Source organism: Macrotis lagotis, chromosome 8 (genome assembly GCF_037893015.1).
Source record: "Macrotis lagotis isolate mMagLag1 chromosome 8, bilby.v1.9.chrom.fasta, whole genome shotgun sequence".
In the NCBI taxonomy this organism is placed as follows: domain Eukaryota; kingdom Metazoa; phylum Chordata; class Mammalia; order Peramelemorphia; family Peramelidae; genus Macrotis; species Macrotis lagotis.
In genome coordinates, this window is record NC_133665.1 from 24,646,239 (window position 1) to 24,664,376 (window position 18,138).

Here is an 18,138-nt window from a genome sequence, read left to right on the forward strand (position 1 = left end):
TATAAAGTGAACAAATAACTTATGTAATTAATTATTTGTGCACTATTTATACATTACCTATAGGAATTTTAGTTCTGTCCTTCTCTCTAATAAACACTTTTAGAGGTGAGAAAGAATTCAAAGAATATTAAAAGAAATAGTCTCCGAGTTTGATTTCATCAGCATGCAGGATCCAATTGTGGGCCTCCCTCCGTGAAACCAGATCAGAAATGAGAATGGAACTCATGTCATCTTGATTCCAAGCCTAGTATTCAAACTACTCTGTTAAAAGTTGCTGCTCAGGGATCCACTGCATGTTATAATTTATCATGAAAATATTTTTAAAATTATTTCTTTATACAGCAGCATTTTTATTTTCTACTTATGTATCAAAAAAGTATAATCCTTTATCTAAACTCTACAATTCAGGAAATTGTATAGCAGTCACTAAAAATAAACCTATTGTGGCATCAAAACTAAATATTAAATTCAAGAAAACTTTTAAAGAAAGGTACTGACAAAGGCAACAGCAACAACAATAATGCTAAAAGACTGGGTTGCTTTTGTACATGTTATTGTTCAAAATAACCCAGTTAAAGATAAAGACAATTAAAAGATGCAATGTATGGATTACTAGAATTGGTTATCAGAAGATTTGAGTTCAAATCTTCTTAGCCAATTTAGCTGTGTGACCCTGGGCAAGTCACTTAACATCTTGAGTTTCAGTTTCCTCATCTATTAAATGGAGATAATAACAGTAACTACCCAATGGAATGGTTATATGAAATGAGATTCTATATGTAAAGTGTTTTGAAAATTTTAAAGTGTTATTATTTATAGGCCTTCACATACTCCTTACTTTCTTTTTTAAAAATTTATCTTTAAGGGCAGCTAAGTGGTGCATTAGAGCACTGGCCTTGGAGTCAGGAGGACCTGAGTTCCAGTGCAGCCTCAGACACTTAATAATTACTTAGCTGTGAGACCTTGGGCAAGTCACTTAACCCTATTATCTTTTTTTTTAGGTTTTTGCAAGGCAAATGGGGTTAAGTGGCTTGCCCAAGGCCACACGGCCAGGTAATTATTAAGTGTCTGAGGCTAGATTGGAACCCAGGTACTCCTGACACCTGGGCCCGTGCTTTATTCACTGCGCCACCTAGTCGCCCCTTAACCCTACTATCTTGCCAAAAAAAAATCAAACTAAAAATGAATTTATCTTTAAAAAACAAATTACCTATAATTCATATAACTAAAAGTTGGTTGATTGCTTAAGCTCCTTTGGCTAAATTAGACTAAACTGATCCCTTTTTATTTTTATTAAATTATAGGCCAACATTATTTAGGCAGACAAACATAAATTTCCAATCTCTTTCTTCCCACCCAATCTGATGGTATTCCGGGGTTGTCTGCACTTCCTCTCATCTATTTCCTGGTTCTTCTCATCTTCTTAGAAGTGACTAATACCCCCTACAACTTGAGTGTTTACTATTCACTTTAATAGACATACATAACTTATATGGGCAGTACACATCTTATCTCCCTTATTCTTTTTTTTTTTTTTAGGTTTTTTGCAAGGCAATGGGGTTAAGTGGCTTGCCCAACGCCACACGGCTAGGTAATTTTTAAGTGTCTGAGGCTGGATTTGAACCTAGGTACTCCTGACTCCAAAGCTGGTGCTCTATTCACTGTACCACCTAGCTGCCCCTTATCTCCCTTATTCTTTAAGAGGGAGAAGGGAAGAAGCATTTACAAGGTCATAATAGCTAATAAGCATCTGAGACCAATTTAATCTCAGATCTTTCTGACTCCAGGTCCAGTCCTCTAACCACTGTGCAATCTAGCTACCTAAGAAAAGCATCTGTGATCTTAGGGCCCAGTATAGTTAGTTATAGATACTTAACAAAAGTAAAATTGACTTAGAGGAAAATAGTTGTAAAGAAAGTGGCAAAACTATTTTATTCAAAGGGGTAGTTAGGTGGCTAGGATAGAGCACTGGCCCTGGAGTCAGGAGTACCTGAGTTCAAATCCAGCCTCAGACACTTAATAATTACCTAGCCGTGTGGCCTTGGGCAAGCCACTTAACCCCATTGCCTTGCTAAAAGCTAAAAAAAAAAACCCCAACTATTTTCTCAGGTAAATTTTGCCCAAGTGCCAGGAAAAAAAAATGTTAATTATGAGAAGAAAATTCATTTAAAATTCTCTGAAACAACAAAAACACTAGGAAAAATATTTTTTCAGTAGACAAATAAACCATACAAAGACAGAGTTCATCCTCCTCCCCCACTTCTTCAACAGTTAAGTATATATCTTCTTTTATGTATATATATATATATATGTAGATATACATATATATGTAGATATAATATATATATACTTGTAGTATAATGTACAAGAAAATCTGGGCAAATATTTGCTTTTGAGATCAGATAAACACACAAATGAATAAATGAATATTTTACACATTCTCACAATGAATAAAATGAAAGAGATTCCTTTTTTATTCCTACATGATGTGCTAATTACTTCTCTTTCTTCTAGACACAGAAATATTGTTTGATAGGTCAGTTTTCATTTCAACTTTTCCTAGCACTGTCTTGAATTGTGTATTGAAGGTAATTTTGCTAATTTTGCTAAACCAAGTGGAGAAGTTTTTCTTTTTTAAGAAAATTTATTGATTTTTTTTACATTGCCTATATTTTACTCAGTACTCTTCCCTACCCTCTCTCAAAGAACTTTCCTTTATAACAAAGAATTAAAAGAAAAGAAAAGAAAAGAAAAGAAAAGAAAGAGGAAGAGGAAAAAAATTGAGAAAGACTGATCACACATTAAAAAATTCTGATCTTATGTTCTATACTTGTGAATCCTCTCATTTTTGTACAAAGATATGAAGAGTAGTATCTTTTCAAATCTCTTCGGTGGGTCAGATTTGTTCTCTGTAATTTTGTAACATTGGTTTTCAATTGTTTAATGATTATTCTTTCCATTTATATTGTTATAGTCATTGTGTGTGCAGCTTTTTTTGACTCTGCTTACATCACTTTATGTAATTCTTTCCATATTTTTCTGTCTTCAATCAGATTTGTCATTTCTTACAAGGTGTTAATCTTCTATTACATTTGTGTACTACAATTTGTTTAACTATACCTCAAATCTATGGACATCTAACTGTTTCCAATTCTTTACTACCACAAAGAGTACTATTGTACATATCTATATATAAATATTTCAGGTTATATAGAGTCTGATAGAGGTAATAACAAAAGATTAAACAGATAATTTTGACTACATGAAATTGAAAAGCTTTTCCACAAACAAAATTAATATGCCTAGAATAAAAAGGGAAAATAATCAAGTTGGGGGAAACAATCTTTGTGTCAAATTTCTCAGATAAGAGTTTAGCTTTCATTATATAAAGACAACTAATGGGAATTTGGGCTGTTGGGTTGTTAAGTGGATAGCATGCCAAAGCTGAAACCAGAAGACTCATCTTCCTGAATTCAAATCTGGCCTCAGATACTTACTATCTGTGACTTCTAGCAAGTCACTTCACCCTGTTTGTCTCAGTTCTTCATCTGTAAAATGAGCTGAATAAGGAAATGACAAACCATTCCCTTATCTTTGCCAAGAAAACCCCAAATGAAGTCAGAAGAGTTGGACATGACTGAAATGACTGAACAGAACAAAAATTACAAGACCAAAAGTCTTTCTTAAATAGCTAAATGATCAAAGGATATGAATAAACAGTTTTCATGAACTTCATAGCTAGGTCCCAACTAGTATGAATAATGAAACTCTTGAAAGTAACATTTATTTAAATTATTTATTTAGTCACAATTTTTTTGTTTTTGTTTTTTGCAAGCAAATGGGATTAAATATCTTACGCAAGGTCACAAAGCTAGTCTGAGACTAGATATGAACTCAGGTCTCCCTGACTCCAGGGCTGCTGCTCTATCCAATATGCCACCTAGCTGCCCCTTAAAGTTATAATTTTGTAAAAGATGGTCATTGGTTTTAGCTCAGTTGACTACTTCAGGGAACTTATTATCCATACTAATCAAGATCTAGTTATTTTAACAACCACATAAAATAATGTTTCAAAATACTAATCATAAAAGAGCTACAAATCCAAACAATCCTGAGGATGAACTTCATATGTAGCAAACTGGCAAAGATAAGAGTGGTCAATTGTGAAGCAATTGTGAAAAGACAAGTGCACTTAATGCATTGTTGATGCAGCTGTCAATTAGAACAAACATTTTGGAGAGGAAACTTGGCATTATAGTTATGAGGCATCTATGATGTGCCTGAATGCTGGGAATACAAATATGAAAAGAGATAAATGCTCTCTGCCCTCAAGAAGTTCACAATCTAATGGGGGGGGAGCAGCTTTATAAAGGACAAATAGGAAATAATCAACAGAGGAAAGACATTAGAATTTAAAGAGATTGGGAAAGACTTCCTGTAGAAAGAGGATTTTAACCAAGATTTGGAAACCAGAAAGTAGAAATGAGGGAGAGCATTCCAAGAACCAGGGACAGCCTGTGGAATAGAGGGAGTATCTTGTTCTAGAAATGGCCAGGAAGACAGTGTCACTGGTTCAAAGAGTACTCATTGGAAGAAAGGGAAAGGGAGAAGGGTGGGATTCAAGAACTAGGTTTCAAAGAGTTTAATGTGACATAGTTCCTACCCTTAAAAAGTTTACAGTCTACTAAGTGGGAGAAGCTATTGTATGAAGAAATATTATGCAAAATATAGTACATTGTTGTTTGTTCTTCTTGAAGAGGAACATGATATCAGGGATGTAATACCATGACATACAAGTGAATTGGATTTAAGTGAGGGGGCATTGTGCAAAGTCACCAACTTCACTTTCTCCTTTGCTGCCATCTGGGTCAGGTGGCTAGATATGTATCAGGATGACTAGAGGATGCAGATGGAGACTTTGGCTTTTTTAAACTAAGGTCTTTAACAGGTCTCAGTTTGACTGAGGCAACATTCTTTTAGTGATTAAAGCTAGTAAGAAAGAAAAAAAACAAAGAATGGCCTCTTTTGCATAGTTCAAAAAAATCAATCTGGGAGGGGAAGACAAAAACAATTGCTATTTACATTCACTCTGAGCTTCAAAGAGTTAACAATCTAGTAAGTGGGAGATGCTATTACACAAAGAGATAGTAATCTCTTTGATTTGAAAGTGCATAAAAGAAATTCAAACAAAATGCTAAGAGAATTCAGAGTAAGGAGAGTTCTTTTGTGATTGGGCAGATGCAGAAAACACTTCACAAAAAGGTAGCATAGATTGGTAGGAATTTCAACAGAAGAATCCTTGGAAGGAAGGTATAAATAAATTCAGAGAAATATAGGGGAAATTCGGGCATATGGTAGTGAGAAAATTGTGGTGGACCTTCAATTTTAAACTAATTTTTTCAGTAGATAACAGGGAAATTTTTAGAAAAATATTGAACATTATTAGTCTTACCTTTTCATTTTATAATTGAGGAAACTATGTCCTTCGAGGTTAAGTACCTTGCCTAAAGTCACATCAATATTAAACAGTAAAATAAGAATTCACATCCTGGTCTTCTGATTCTAAACATAGCCATTTTTTTTCACAGCATCATTCTGGTCTAAAATATATCTTATCTTGAATTGTACCTGATGGATCTTTAGTGAGTTGCAGGCATTGAAGGTGAAGATCAAAAATAGCCAGACTATTTTCAATCTATAATATCTTATTTTTTTCCTGTTATACTCCCCACTCCAAGAAAACTCCTACTCAAAATATGTCTTAAGGAAAAATTTTAAAAATTTATAGTATTGTCACTGAATAATCTTAAATCCTTAAGATTTAAAAAGCATTTTATATACATTATCAGATCTGAATCTCACAGCAATACTATGAAATATGTGTTGGGGATAAGGATGAGGGAAAGAAAGTCAATAAACAGTTATTAAGTGCTTTAAAAAAATTTTCTCTTTTTTATTTTCAAAATAGTCCTGCAGCATAGGTACAATTATCATCTTCATTTGAATTGCCCAGGGCCACACAGTACGTATGTCAGAAGAAGAACTTGAGGGTTGGGGCAGAATCAAAATGGTAGATTAGAGGCAACCCAGTTGAATTTTCTCAACAACCCCCTCCAAACAACTTTAAAATAATTTTGGAAGGGCAGATTCAACAAGAGGTCAGACTAAGAAAACTTAGGAGGTCAGTAAGACTGGGGTGAAAGCATGTCTGGAGCCTGCACAGGAATAGGCAACAATGACCACAATAGCAATTTTGGGAGCACTCACCCAGAGGCAGTAAGGGGGTCAAACAACTATTTGACCTAGAAGATTAAAGGGGACCTTTTGCAGGCACTGGTCCTGAATATAGCTGGCACAGATCAGCAACTCTATTGCCCTTATCCAGTTCTGAGTCACAGTTCCAGGGTGAGGTGCCAAGGGTCAGTCACAAGGGAGCAAGGGCTTTGATCACAATTCCTAGGCAAAGTTCCCAGCACTTGTGGATGCAGGGGATCTAGAGCCCTTGCTAGGAGAGAAAGATCAGAGCACAGACCAGAAGAGCCATGACCAGACCTCCCCTAGGATAACATCACCTTGGAATTACCAAAAACTTGAAGGACACCCCCCCCACACACAACTAGCCCTAAAAAAAGTAGCACAAAAATGAATTAAGCTTGGGATAGTGCTTCACTACTTTTAGATAAACAGAGCCCAACTTTAACAGAAAGGTAAAAGTCAGAAACAGGCTAGAAAAACGAGCAAGCAAAGCAACAACAAAAAAAATGAACATAACCATAAAAAGCATCTGTGGTAACAGGATGAATCAAGACACAGATAGCAATGAAAAACAGCTACAAATAAAACCTCAAAGAAAAATACTAACTGGACCCAAGATCAGCAAGAATTTCTGGAAGACAAAAAAAAATGAGTAGTAGGGAAAAAAATAGGAAAAGAAATGAGAATGATGCAAGAAAATTAAAAACTTAGTAAAAGCACCAAAAATCTTGGAAAAAAACAACTTAAAAAGTAGAATTAGCCTAATGGTAAAAAAGGCACAACAATTCATTGAAGAAAAGTTCTTAAAAAACAGAATTATCTAACTGGGGAAAAAGGTACAAAGTCTCACTGAAGGGGGTCTCATTTCTCCTAAAAAAATCCTTAAAAACTAGAATTGAGCTAGTGGAAACTAGTGACTCCATTGAACATCAAAAAGCAATAAAACACAGTCAAAAGAAGAAAAAAATAGAAGAAAATGTGAAATATTTCTTCAAAACAACAACAACTGATCAGGAAAATAGATTGAAAAGAGATAATTTAAAAACTATTAGATTACCTGAAAGCCATGATCAAAGAAAGAGCTTAGACTTCATATTTTAAGAAACCACCTCAATATCTTAGATCCAGAGGATAACAAATAAATTGAAAGAATTCATCTTCTTAAAGAGAAATGAAAATTCCCAGGAATCAAATTCCAAAGCAACCAAGGTTAAAAAATTTTAAGCAGCCAGAAATAAATAATTCAAATATCATAAAGTCATAGTCAGGTTCACACAAGATTTAGAAGTTTCCAATGTTAACCGAGTGAAAATTTTGAATATAATATTGCAAGAGACAAAGGAGCTAGGATTGTAATCAAGAATTACTTATCTAGAAAACTGAGTATAATTCTTTGGAAGGGAAATGGATATTCAATGAGAGAACTTTCAAGCATTCCTGATGAGAAGACCAGAACTGAATAGAAAATTTGACATTCAAGCAGACAACTCAAGAGAAGTATAAAAAGGTAAACATGAAAGAGTTATTTCTATGATTATAAGGGTCTCAATAAAGATAAACTAACTTATATACCTATATTGGAAAATGATGTATGTAATGCCTAAGAACTTTATCAGTATTAGGGCAATTGTGAGCTAATTATGTTGGAATGATCTCCAAAAAATGAAGGGGTGAGAAAGAGGGATACTCTAGGAGAAGAGGGGAGAATGGGAAAATTTTTCTCACATAAAGGAGTTGTGCAAGGAAGAACTTTTATGGAGGGGAAAATGTTGGGCAATGCTTTAACCTTACTTTTTGTTTTTGGTTTTGTATCAAAGAGAGAAGACTACACACACACACACACACACACACACACACACACACACACACACACACACAAACACACAAACACATAGACAGTTGTGTGTAGAAATGTAACTTAATAGGGAAAAAAACAAGGAATAGAATGATAGAATGGAAGACAAATTAAGGGAGGTAGTAGTTAGAAGCAAAACAGACTTTTGAGGAAGAATAGGATAAAAATGGAGAGAAAAGAAGAAACAGGAAAAAATGGGATTAAAAAGAAAAACACAGTAATTTTAAGTGTGGATGTGAATGGGATGAACTTAGCTATAACATGGAAACAGCAAAATGGATTAGAAGCCAGAATCCAACAAGAAGTTGTCTATAGGAGACAGACTATAGGAAACAGAAAGACATACAGAGTTAAAATAAAGAACAGGATCTAATATGCTCCAACATATTTGAAAAAAGGCAGGGGTAGCAATCATGATCACAAAGAAAAAGCAAAAATAAACCTTATTAAAAATGACAAGCAGGGAAATTACATTTTGTTAAAAGGTACCATAGCTAATTTACAGCAAATTTCTCCATTAAAGGCTAGATTTCTTAAATAGATACTGAATATAGAATAGAGCCAAATTTATAAAAATAAGAGCTATTTCTCAACTGATAAATGGCTAAAGGATATAAACAGCAGTTTTCAGAAGAGGAAATCAGTTATCTATAATTATATAAAATGCTCTAAATCACTATTGATTAGATAAAGAAAAATTAAAACACCTCTGAGGTACCTATTAGATAGGACAATTTCTGGAGGGGAATAGCAAAATATAGGCACATTAATGGTCTCTTGGTGTAGTAATGAGCTAATCCAACCATTTTGAAAAACAATTTGAAAATAGGTATAAAAGAGAAACTAGACCTATAGAACTCTACTACTAGGTCTGTCTCCCAAAGAGTTAAAAGAAAAAGGAAAAGGACTTATAGGTTAAAAAAAAAAAATATATATATATATATATATATATATATATATATATATATATATATATATATATATGTTAGGGGCAACTAGGTGGCATAGTGGTGCAGTGGACAGAGCACCAGCCCTGGAGTCAGGAGGACCTGAGTTCAAATCAGATCTCAGACATTTAATTACCTAGCTGTGTGATTTTGGGCAGTGGCAAAGAATAGGACAGTGAAGAGATGCTCCTCAATTAGGGAATGGTTGAACAAGTTGTGAAATAGATTGTGATGGAAGATAATTATGTTATAAGAAATGACAAGGGGAAGTGGCTAAAAATAACAACATGGAAAGACTTATGTGAACTGATGCAAAATAAAGTGAGAAGAACCTGGAGATTATTGTATACTGTCACAGCAATGTTGTAATGATGATCAACTGTGAACAAATTGGCTACTCTGATTAATACAATAATCTGACAATTCCAAAAAGCTCAAGAAGAAAAAAATGCTATCCTCTTCAAAAGAGAAAACTTTTGAACCCTGAATGCAAATTGAAGTATAATTTTCTCACTTTATTTTCTCTATTTTTTAATATTGCTAATATATGGCAATATGTTTTGCATGATTTCACATGCAAAATTGAAGCCATTTTGCAGCCTCCTCAGTGGGGTGTGATGAGGAGGGAGAGAATTTGGAACTCAAAATTTTGAAAGAAAAAATGCTTTAAAATAAATAAATAATAAAAATTTGAAAATAAAAAAAGGAAGTAAGATTTAATGAACCCAGGTCTTCCTAGCCAGATCACTATCTACTTGTCAGTACTGACTCTCAACTATTATGTATTATTGATATTATTACTCATTTGCTCAAACTGTTTCAAAGTAAAAATAATTTTAAGAATTAAAATGAAGTAACAGTGAAATAAACTCAATAGAAGCTAGTAAAACCCAGTATCACCCCCTCTTCTTTTGCCAATCTAAACACTGACCTTTATCCCTGAGTTAATGTAGTTCATATTTCTCCCTACCCCTTCCACCACACTAGAGAAGTAGTGACTTATCAAGGTCTTCCAGGTGCTTTGGTTTTTTTTTTTTAATACTATTCATTGGACCTGTGATTATATTTGTAGAGAATTGCCTGGGGTCACAGAAAGGTTATTACATGACAGAGGTGAACTTGAACTCAGGGCCATTATCCTGTGCTGCCTTTCCACTAAGTATGTATTATAGGTATTATTATCCCTATTTTACAAATGAAGAGTCAAATAAAGTTTTGAAAGGTACAATGAGTGGTCATTGTGAGTAGAGAATGTTTTATTTTTATGGGAATTCCCATTGCCAAGCTGTACCTGTTACATAATAAAAACCTAATAAGTAATTGTTGATTGGTGTAACTAATAACTCTCCGAAGCTTAGTCTCCCCATGCTTAAGCCAAGCATTCATTCCATTTCTCTACAATAACTCTTCATTCTATGCTAAAGTTTGGGATTTCTGACCTAAGACATTGACTTCATTTTGAAGCAATCTATCTTTCTCCTCTTCTCCATACACACATATATTTCTAATATATTTAAAAGAGGTGATATTACAATATATAAAAATATATTCTACAGATTGTTCAAAGCAAAACCAGTATCTTTGGTCAAGAATTTTTCCAATGACAGCATTTTGAAGCAACCTGTGAAATATATATATTGATATATTAAATGAATAATATATTTAAATTATTAATAATATATAAATGCTCATTATAATATAAAGTATTATTAATCATTTGAATATATTTTTAATGTTTTTATTATTAATGATATATTAATGTTAACTGCATAGTATTTTATTAATAATTTTAATATATTGGGGTGGCTGGGTGGCGCAGTAGATAGAGCACTGGCCCTGTAGTCAGGAGTACCTGAGTTAAATTCTGGCCCCATACACTTAATAACTACCTAGCTGTGTGGCCTTAAGCAAGCCACTTAAACCCATTGCTTTGCTAAAAAAAAAAAAAAAATGATTTTAATATATCCATATATTGTACAGATGAAGTCAGTAGAATAATTATAATAGCTGTCTCTAAATTAATCTCAAATATATATAAATAGTGTGTATTAGTTTGTATATACATACATATGTATATTTATAAATCTATCTTACTGACATGTCTTCTATGTATAGATTTTTATCCTTCAATAAAAATAATAAATAAATTAATAATTATTTTAACCTTTAAAGGATTATATTTTAATTCTTTCCCACTCTTATTTCTAAAATTTTAGGTTGGCAGTTGAGTTTTCCTAAATGGTCACAGAACAGAAAAGAGACACTGTTTACATCTTTCTAACAATTTGACCCCCATCAAATGAGGAAGGGAAGGACTGGTTTACCCAGCTTTTTTCGGCCAAGGCCCAATAGGAAGGAAAGTAAACCTAGAACAATAGTTGAGGATTTTCTCTTGGTTACACACCAATCACTTCTCTTCTTTATTATTATTATAATTAATTAGCATTTGTTGACTCTCCTTCCAGGTATTTGGCAGTTCCCAGAACATAATGGAATTAAATATTTTGGAGTTTAGACAAGTTCCCTACTCCCTCCCTCAAAAATAAAATCATTTAATTGGATTGTCACAGGAATCACAAAAGATTTAATTAAAAAATGAAAAGTTTAGTGTGGGATGGTATTTTTCCCATACCAGTCAAGACATCACTTTCCTGAGACACCATTCCTCCTTAAAAAAGTGTGATTTTTTTTTAATAAAATGGAAGTGAATAAGAGATCCTTCCCAAGAAAAACCTTTGCAAAGAATTTTAGGGCAAGAGTTGAAGGATCTCAGAGATGATCTAGTCTAAACCTCTCATTTTGTGGTTAAGCAACTTGTCTAAGATCATACAGCCAGTAAGCAGGAAAGTTGATTTGAACCCCAGTCCATTACTTTTTCTATTCACCAATATTGCTTTGCTTTTCTGAGAACTCAGATGAATTTCTTGAAATGAAAAAATAAAGTATTAAGAATACATTGTCCACATATTAAAATGGGAACAGAGAGAAAGGCTAAGCTCTCTTTCATTTGTTTGCTAGCTCTTTTTTTCTTAAGTGTCTGAGACTAGATTTGAACCCAGGTACTCCTGACACCAGGGCCGGTGCTTTATCCACTGCATCACCTAGCTGCCTCCATTGCTCGATATTTCTTTTCGTTTCTTTTTAATCTAGGCAAAAGGATAACAAGGAATCTGGGGGAAAGGTCCAAGTGTTGGCTTCTTGTATAAGTAGAATGGGTTAGATGAGATACTTTTGCTCTGAAATTATCTCCAACCAGTCTACCACAACAACACTCCTTAGCCCTTCCTTCCTCCCTGGCTTGTAATTCTCAATAAAGGGTTACACAACAAAGGCAGGGTCATTCTTTCCAGAAATGTTCTGTTAAAATTGAATTCAAGTAACCTGTCAGCTCTTAACAGAGCAAGAGGATGATTGGTCGATCAGATTAGCTAGTTGACACATTGGACCTCCTCAAGATGAGAGAGGGGTAGAATAAGAAAGGGATCTTAAGGAAACTTACTTGGCCAAAATGCAAGAAGATAGGATGCTTGAGTCAGGGGAAAATAGGAGGTACACCCAAAATGATGCATTGATCCTAACCCCATCCTGTCCCTGCATCTAGCTTCAGTAAACTTCTGGACCTCACTCAGAATTTTAGGATTTTAGGGGTGAAAGGTACTTTAGAGATAATCTAAACCCCCTTCCTTTTACAAATGAAATAACTGAGGTACTATTTCAGTGATGTCTGACTCTCCATTACTCCAAATGGTTTGCTCAAGATTATACTACAATTTACTCTAGAATTAAAATAAGAATATAAGTTTATCAGATTTCCCTTCTAGACAAATCCCAATTTGGACAATTGAAATTCTCATTTCAAAAGCTGCCCTGAGTGGCCCAGTGGATAGATCACTGGCCTTGGAATCAGGAGGACATGAGTTCAAATCCAAACTCAAATACTTAATGATCTTGGGCAAATCATTTAACCCATTGCCTTGCAAAAACAAAAAAAAAGCTGCCATGGATCATCCTACACAATAGGGAAGCATTCTTAATTTGGATGGGACAGAATTCATGAGGTATGAGACCATGTGGGGAGGGGGACACAATACATTTTTATTTCAACATAATTGGGTTCCTTTATAATCTTATGTATTTTACACATTTAAAAGTATCATTCTGATAAGAGATCCATAAGCTTCATCATAAGTCAAAACACAGATCCAGTTCACTGGATTTGTTTAACAAAACAATGGTGTGTACAGAGTCCCATGCCACAGGGTTATATTAATCCATAAAACAACACTCTTCGGTTTACCATCTAACTTTGTTATTATTAAGCCTAAGAAACTCTCCAGAATGTCCACAATGATATGCTGAGAGGCTTGGTAAAATGTAGTAGTAGTAGTAGTAGTAGTAGTAGTAGTAGTAGTAGTAGTAATAGTCAGCATTTTATAAAGTATCTATTATGCTAAGCACTTTATAAATATTTCATTTGATCCTCAAAACACCTGTGGGGATTAAAAATATTATCCATATTTACAGTTAAGGAAACTCTAGGGCAAGAAAAGTTAAATGGTTTGCCCAGGGTCTCACAGTGTCTGAGACAAGATTTGAACTCAGGTTTTCCTATTGCTTTGCTGAAATCAAGCATGATGTCTACAACATTCCTTTGATTTTTAGGCTGATAATCCATTCAAAGAAGAAAGTAAGACTAATTTTGCCAGATTTACTTTCATTGACTTTTAGGATTACTGCTTTTTCCTTCTACATGGTCATTAAATATTCTTAATAACCTCTTTTACAGTTTTGTCATGGACCAATATCAAGTTGATCTTTTCCCCTTATTGAAAATTAGGGCAACACAAATGAGGTTTTACTAAATATTGGAGGGGCTATAGAAGGGCAGGCATATTAATAAAAATTAAAACCATTATGATTAACATTCTCTATAACATAATGTAATTAAACAAAAAAATTTATTATATTACTAAAACTCTTTGACCCAGTCAAACCACTCTGAGGTGTATAATATGTATTCCTGAAGCATATAAAAGAAACAAACAGATGTATAATACATACCAAAATATTCATAGTAGTCTATTTGTGTGGGTAAATAATTGCTTTAATCTGCCTTATGCCATTTCTATAGAGTCATATTACTCTTTTACTTATGTATTGTAAAGGTAGAGGTTATCCTAATCAATTATTCTACCCCAAGTAACTGTCAAGATGCTATGCTAGGGGGTTTACTATCACTTCTCAATTTACATAGGATTTCACTTACCCTTTCCTATCCAAATACAGTTCTTCCTGAAGATGTAAAATTAGAGTTGAATAGATCTTTAAGTCTTCTTCATTTGGGTATCTTTTATCATCTTCCATTCACTCAACATTCCTAAAATTTTCCTTTCCTTAATCTTTTTCTTGCTTTCAATATGACTTTAAAAAAAAAGACCTTCGGGCGGCTAGGTGGCAGTGGATAAAGCACCGGCCCTGGAGTCAGCGGTACCTGGGTTCAAATCTGGTCTCAGACACTTAATAATTACCTAGCTGTGTGGCCTTGGGCAAGCCACTTAACCCCGTTTGCCTTGCAAAAAAAACCCTAAAAAAAAAGATATGAATGGAAGATGAAAGTAAGGTCAAGTAACAGAATGAATATTAAAGAAAAAAATGGTTCTATAAAAATAGTGAGAAGCCCTAAAGATTAGAATGAGCTGTGACTAGAGATCTAATGCTAAATACATTTTAAGAAGGTCTTTTTTTATTTTTATTTTATTTTATTTTTTTAGGTTTTTGCAAGGCAAACGGGGTTAAGTGGCTTGCCCAAGGCCACACAGCTAGGTAATTATTAAGTGTCTGAGACCGGATTTGAACCCAGGTACGCCTGACTCCAGGGCCAGTGCTTTATCCACTATGCCACCTAGCCACCCCCATTCACATCTTTTTAAAAATCTGAGTGGGCCAGTAAGTTCCCAGTGGCGAATAGCATGATGAGCCAGATGATTAAAGCCAATGCAATTTCATGGGAACCCTTTGTACTTGCCCTTAGGTGACCAGTTGGGCTTCAGCTATTGAAAGACCCATCACCACAAAAACTTTTTTCTTGGCATACCCAGATTTTCTCTGCATTTGGGGAGGAGGATTGTTCTTGGTCAGGATCTATAATTTTACAATATTGCTGGAAAATTTTGAGAGAACCAAAGCAAGCTGGTATCAAACTAAATCATTCTGTAAGTGAAAATCTTAGAGTTGTCTGGGAAGTACTGAGAGGTTAAGTCACTTGACTGGGTCATACTTTTCAGTTTGTATTTGAACCAGGACTTTAATCCAGATCTTTCCATTTCCCTATTCACTTTAAATATTCAATTAGTGCTAAGTTTAATAATCAGTTATTAATAATAAGTCCCTGAAAAATCAAACATAGGCATTCTTAAACAATTAAAAAACTCTTAAACAAATGAAGGTGTTTTACATTGACCTTTTCCAGTGCTTTTATATAGGCTCAAATATATTATTATTTCTTCTAGTATTCATTATAATTAGTCTACCCCTCTAACCCCTCCCTACTGTGGGTACATAGGACCCTAAGTTCCAAGAGCATAATGAAATTTAGAACTGAGTCAGGAGTTTCAGGGGGCGGAGCCAAGACAGAGACAAGAGTGGATTGTGTCATAGGCTCTCTCATAAATCTTCGAAACTGAGGACTCTAACTAAATTTTCGAGAGACAGAACCCACAGAGGGACCCAGTGAGGCAGCGTTCCTACTCAAGGTAACTTGGAAAAGAGCAGAAAGGCTCTGCTTCCTGGGACTGGAGGGGTGGGCTGCTAGAGTGAAAGAACTTCAGCCTTCCAGAGGCAGCTCCAGGGTGCTGGGAGCCACAGTTCACAGCAGTGGGGGGACTTTCCTGATTTACGTCCCAGGGAGCACCAGGCACAAATTGGGGGAACGGCTGCGGGAACCTCTGCCAGAGCGAGCATGTGAAGCCAAGCCCTCAGGTCACACAGCAACCAGCATGGTCTCAGCAGCTCAGATCGAGGAAACAGAAGCAGGCAGAGCCAGTAAGCAGGAGCCCCCAGGGCATGAGCCCATTGACCCTAGGGAGGGGAGTGAAGAGAGACTGCAGAGTTCTGCCCCTGGAACAGGATTCTGGGGCTCTGACCACATTCAGATCCTGATCATAGTCTAGGGCCGCCCCCATAGAACAGCAGGCCCCCCCCATCTCAGCCCTGTGGCAGAGGGGGGGGGCACATATGGTCATTCACAGACCAGGAGGGAGGACAGAGCCTCACACACTGAGATCCTTGTGGGAATGTTCAAAAAGCTCAGGAAGCACCCCCAAAACAGGCTTAGGCTGGGAAAATGAGCAAGCAGAGAAAAAAAGAGGAACACCATAGAGAAATATTTTGCATATGAGCCCAAGAAGGATCAAAACACTCAATCTGAAGAGGAGGAAGCACAAGCTCCTGCATCTAAAGACTCCAAGAAAATCAGAAATTGGGCTCAGGCTGTGACAGAGCTCAAAAAGACTTTGAGAATCACATGAGGGAGTTAGAAGAAAAACTGGGAAAAGAAATGAGAGATGCAGGAAAAACATGAAAATGAAGTCAGCAGCTTAGTCAAGGAAATCCAAAAAAATGCTGAAGAAAATAACATGCTAAAAACCAGCTTAGGTCAAATGGATAAAACAGCTCAAAAAGTTAGTGAGGAGAAATGCTTTAAAAAAGCAAAATTGGCTAGATGGAAAAAGAGATAAGAAAATTCTTTGAGGAAAACAAATCCTTCAGACAAAGAATAGAACTAAGGGAGATTGCTGAATTTACAAGAAATCAGGACTCAATACTTCAAAACCAAAATAATGAAAAATTAGAAGAAAATGTGAAACATCTCACTGAAAAAACAACTGATATGGGAAACAGATTTAGGAAAGATAATTTAAAACTTATTGGAATACCTGAAAGTCATGATCAGGAAAAGAACCTTGACATCATTTTCAAAGAATTACTACAGGAAAATTGCCCTGATATCCTAGAAGCAGAGGGCAAAATAGAAATGGAGAGAATCCACCGATTCCCCCAGAAAGAGATCCCCAAAAGCCAACCCCTAGGAATATTATAGCCAAGTTCCAGAACTCCCAAGTAAAAGAGAAAATATTACAAGCAGCCAGAAGGACACAGTTCAAATACCAGGGAGCTGCAATCAGGATCTCACAGGACTTAACAGCAACTACATTAAAAGCTGGAACATAATATACCAGAAGGCAAAAGAGCTTAGAATGTAACTAAGAATCAACTACCCAGCAAAACTGAATGGCCTCTTCCAGGAAAAAAGATGGACTTTCAATGAACCAGGGGAATTTCAAAGGTTCCTGTTGGAATGGCCAGAGCTGAACAGAAGGTTTGATCTTCAAATACAGGACTCAGGTGAAGCATAGAGATTGGAGGAGAAGGGGAAAATATGAGGGATTTAATGACGATGAACTGCATGTATTCCTGCATAGAAAAATGAAACTGATAATGCTCATATGAACCTTCTCAGTTAATAGAGCAGGTAGAAGGAGCTTTTATAGCTGAAACACAGGAGAAAACTGAATTTGAAGATAAAATATGGTGTAAAAATGGAGTCAATAGAAAAAAAAGGAAATGTAATGGGAGAAAGAAAAAGGAGAGGCCAAGATATTTCCTATAGTAAGATTTTTCTTTATTATAATGAGCTATTGCAGTGATATGGAAAGGGGAAGGCAAGAGGGTATGAGGGAATCTTCGCTCTCATCAGAGGTGGCTAGGAGAGGAAACAGCATAGATATTCAAGGGTGTATAGACATCTGAAGTAAGAAGGTGGGAGGATGGGGGAAGGGGTTGGGATGTGAATGATGGAGGAGAGGATGGACCATGGGGGGAGAGTGGTCAGATATAACACATTTTCTTTTTTACTTCTTGCAAGGGGCTGGGATTGGATGGCTTGTCTGGGTCCATAGGGCCAGGTAGATGCTGGGCCTAAGGGGTGGTAAGGAGGCTGGGGGTCTCTTGGCCGTCTGCTGCACCACTCAGCTACCCTACAGCAGAGTCAGAGTGAAAGGAGAGAGAAAATAGAGTACATGG